This window comes from Lepisosteus oculatus, chromosome 29 (assembly GCF_040954835.1).
Source record: "Lepisosteus oculatus isolate fLepOcu1 chromosome 29, fLepOcu1.hap2, whole genome shotgun sequence".
NCBI classification, from domain to species: domain Eukaryota; kingdom Metazoa; phylum Chordata; class Actinopteri; order Semionotiformes; family Lepisosteidae; genus Lepisosteus; species Lepisosteus oculatus.
The window spans coordinates 7,461,955-7,465,923 of NC_090724.1; the positions used below are offsets into that span (position 1 = coordinate 7,461,955).

The following is a 3,969-nucleotide window of genomic DNA, read 5'->3' on the forward strand; positions in this document are numbered from 1 at the left end:
AGTGCAGTGAGAAGCGTATTTGCGTGTGCGCTCCAAAACAAAGACATTACAGGGATCGCCAAAAAAAACGTCAACAGCGGGACAGCAACAACAAGTTAAATAACATACAGCTTGAAAAAAAACATCAGTGTGAGCCAGTGGTGGGGGTGGGGTCTGACAGCCTGGAGCTGGGCACTGATTTTACAGACGGCTGGCCGGCCGGGGATGTATATCCATTGAATAGTTCAGAGGTTTTGAGCTCTCGCTGCCTTTCTCTCTGCGCCTTGTGAGCGCTTCAGCGGGGCGACCTTAACAGCGCGGTGAAAACCAGGCCAACTCAACAGCTCTACAGCTCCGGGGCTGTGGCAACGCGGACCGAGCCGTGACGTCAGCGAATACACCTGATCGCTGGGCAACGAGTCGAGGAAAACAGCTCGCATACACACACACCGAGGCTCGCAGGCTGAGACTGAGGGAGCCTGACTCTGTCAGCAACAGGGGAGGGACGGGGCAGGTCGTCGTAGGCGCCCGAGTCATTCCTCACCCGGGAGACGTGTTTTTTGACCGCCCGGGAGGTGAATGAGGTCGGCAGTTCTGCGCGCCATCATTTGCCACAAGGCGCATTGGTATTGAAGCCTCAAAAAATAAATCCTGCAGCGTCCTCTCCCGGCTCCACGGCTTGGGAAAACTGAGATGCCATCAAGTCAATGACCGGTCAATGGCGTAATGGCCACAGCAACAGCAATTGGCTAACGTTTCCAAATATAACCTTAGTACCCGAAGGGCTCACTGTTGGCTCCGACAGCTGTAACCTTCCTTATAATAATAATAATAATAATAATAATAATAGAAATAACAACAACATCACTTTATTAACCCTTTACAGTTTCGTGCATTAGGAATGATCTTTTCACAGACCCCAGCTTGCTCTCCATGAGACACACAGACAGGGAGAGAAGCTGGGGGTCAGAGCGCAGGGTCAGCCATTGTATGGCGCCCCTGGAGCAGTTATGTCCTGTGTCCTGTGTCCTCTGTTCTGATGACAGGAGATCACGTACTCGGTTATCTCTTGTACAGGTCATGGGGATCCCCTCCACCCCCACCAGTGTGCAGCCCCACCTGGATGATGCACCAGTCTGCTCCCCACACACCAGCTCTCAGTGGGGAGGAGAGCAGAGGGATGAAGCCAGTTCAGAGAGGGGGGTTATTAGGACACCGGGGTAACACCCCTTCTCTTCTCGAGAAACTCCCTGTCATTTTTAATAACCACAAAGAGTCAGGGCCCCGGGCTTACGTCTCATCCGAAGCACGGCGCCCTTTTCACAGTACAGTGTCCCCCTCACCGTACTGGGGCATTAGGAGCCGCACTGCCCGCAGGGTGAGCGCCCCCTACTGGCTGCACGAACACCTCTTCCAGCAGCGGCCTCAGCTTTCCCAGGAAGTGAAGTCTAGTCTCGCTCTGTCGTTCCGATTCTCATCTCAGTAGAAACGGTTGAATATTAATTTACACTGCCGCCCCTCGCGGTTGTGAGGTCAACAGATCGCCAGAACCTTGTCCATCAGTTCATCAGTTCTGTAAGGGAAAGGGAAAACCCGAACTTAAAAACTGGACCAACTCACCCGGTACTAATACCCGTGATGGCAGTCCCGTACACGTCTAGCAGTAGAAAACGGCGAGAAACCCTGAAACATTACTGATTGACGGGAATCACATCACGAAGGCTTTCAGAATACCCGTGCAGACGGGTTTTTAAGTCTGCGCATCTTGACCGCCTGCAAACCAGCTTTCGGTATTATTACAGTAGATGTTATTTTGTCTCAATCTGTTCACGCTTACCGATGCTCCTGTTTTCCCAACACCTAGAAGTCCTAAATGAAACAGCTGCTCGCCTCGGACTGCGGCACGTGTTTTCTGCATAGGGATCGTTTTCTCGGTAGAGAACAACAAAGACAGATCAACACTTCTCTCATGTGAGGTAGTCACACAGCGTCAGTCCTGTTTTCTGACGGGTCGTCGTTGCCTAATTTTATTTTTACAATAATATTTTTTTTCATTCGATTGCAGCGCAGCTTCGCCCAAGGCAACACCTGAGACAGAGATTGCATGCAATCTCATGCAGAGACCCGCAACAAGCAAACGGACAGACAGACACCTGTATTGTTAGGCTCGTCCCGTATATTGGCTGGTGTCCAGAACATGGGTTGAATTCTGCCAGAACCCAACGCGTTTATGTCCTGTGTGGATTTCATTACACTGACACAAATGTTGCTTTATTTGGTCATGGAAGCCAGGCGAAGAGATCCCTGGCGTGACGTCATGAGTGCGCGTTCGTGTGCGAGCTGTGGATTGTGTTACCTACCGCGTCTCGGCACCGCGCTGCCTCTGAAGCCACGCCCCCTGTTCTCTAAGCTTGTTTTGAGAAGGAAATGCCAATTATGAAACTCTCACAGTTCTGGACGGCTGCGCAGGCAGGTTTTTGTTTTTTCTTACTCTGTTTAAAGGTTCAATCTCAGGCATTGCGCAATGCATTTGCGCTCTCTTTTACACGAGCCCGTCTCAGATATGTAAGCTCATGAAATGAGAGGCAAGTGCACGGTTTAGCCAATATTGCAAATGTATGTTGAAAATGTTTGTTTTTTTGAGAGATGGGAAACCATTCTTTTAAAGCAAGAAATCAAGTAATATTCGATTTTCCTATTGTTGTTGTGCTGTGTGGTGCCTGTTGTCCGGCTGTGACTGTAATTATTCACTGTTTTGTTTTGTGCTGTGCAGATCGTGCGGAGTTGTCTGTTGTACTGCGCACATCCTGAGGGAACGGTGCAGTTAAGAACCCCAACGTACATGTTCACAGGGCAAATACACTTCTTTCTCTATACAGTCTGTTTCACTTTTTTTTCAGGAGGAAACAACAACAGCTTACAGCTACAACATCTTCATCATCATCCTTTGCATTTTGTGCATACATGTGATGCTGTGTTCACTGTAAATCTGCAATACCCCCAACATGGAGGTCTAGTGGGGACATCTGGCTGTTTGCTGACCTCATCTTTAAATGCTTTTGAGATTAAAACAGACTTTTGCATGGACAAAGTCTCTGAGGGACAGTGTTTTTCGGGGGCCTAGAGACCCAAAGGCGCATTTTATGACGAGGAGTCGGGAATCTTGTGTCTGATCTCAAACAGTGCTACAGACCATTCACCCCCTTCACTTGAAACCAGGGCTGTTCTTAATCTGGAACAAAATAGCGAAACAAGAAGATAATATATCTATTATTCACGGCCTCCTAATAATCCCCCTCTCTGAACTGGCCTCATCACTCTGCTCTCCTCCCCACTGAGAGCTGGTGTGTGGGGAGCGGACTGGCGCATCATCCAGGTGGGGGTACACACTGGTGGTGGTGGAGGGGATCCCCATGACCTGTACAGCACTGTGAGTGGAGTGTCCAGAAAAGCGCTATATAAGTAAGCAATTCATTAATCTATTGACTCCTTCAGAGGAAGACACGTACGCTGAGATATGTTGACTGCAGCTCGTCCTGGCTTTCTCTGGGCTTCACCAGAAGGAACGTGACACTCAAGTACAGCGTGTGCACGTTGTCATCCCCAGTGTGAGTCTGAACAAGTGCCTGCCTGCCTGCCTGCGTCTGAGGGCGCTGGGAGTTGGACCGGGCCCTCTCTTCGTCTCGTCTCGATGCATGTGGGGAACGGGTACGGCCGGGCTTCCTCCGAGTCTGCAGTGGGCTGTGTGTGTCAGGTGCTGGTGTGTGTGAGGAGTGGGTGCCGGGGAAGAGGGTGTGGGCGGTAAGCAGACCCCAGCTGCCTGTGCTGTGAGTCCGCTGGCTGCTCCCTTTGCTGATGAGGCTCCAGCTCAGGACGTCTGACTCAGCATCACAATCATGGGCGCCGTGTCTGTCCGCGGGCCCTCCTTGTCCATGTGCACATGTCTTCGTTGAGTGCCTGCATGTTAGCGGTGTGTCCCTGTGTCCTCAC

General features: G+C 50.7%; 1 long non-coding RNA gene across 1 annotated transcript; it reads right to left on the reverse strand.

The window, feature by feature from the left end:
* Positions 1-832: 832 nt before the first annotated feature.
* Positions 833-2,316, reverse strand: LOC138225584 (uncharacterized). The gene is made up of 2 exons (XR_011184041.1): positions 1,817-2,316; positions 833-1,552 (listed from the first exon to the last, which is right to left on the reverse strand). It is a non-coding gene; the product is annotated as an uncharacterized lncRNA (long non-coding RNA).
* Between the last annotated feature and the right edge of the window lie 1,653 nt (positions 2,317-3,969).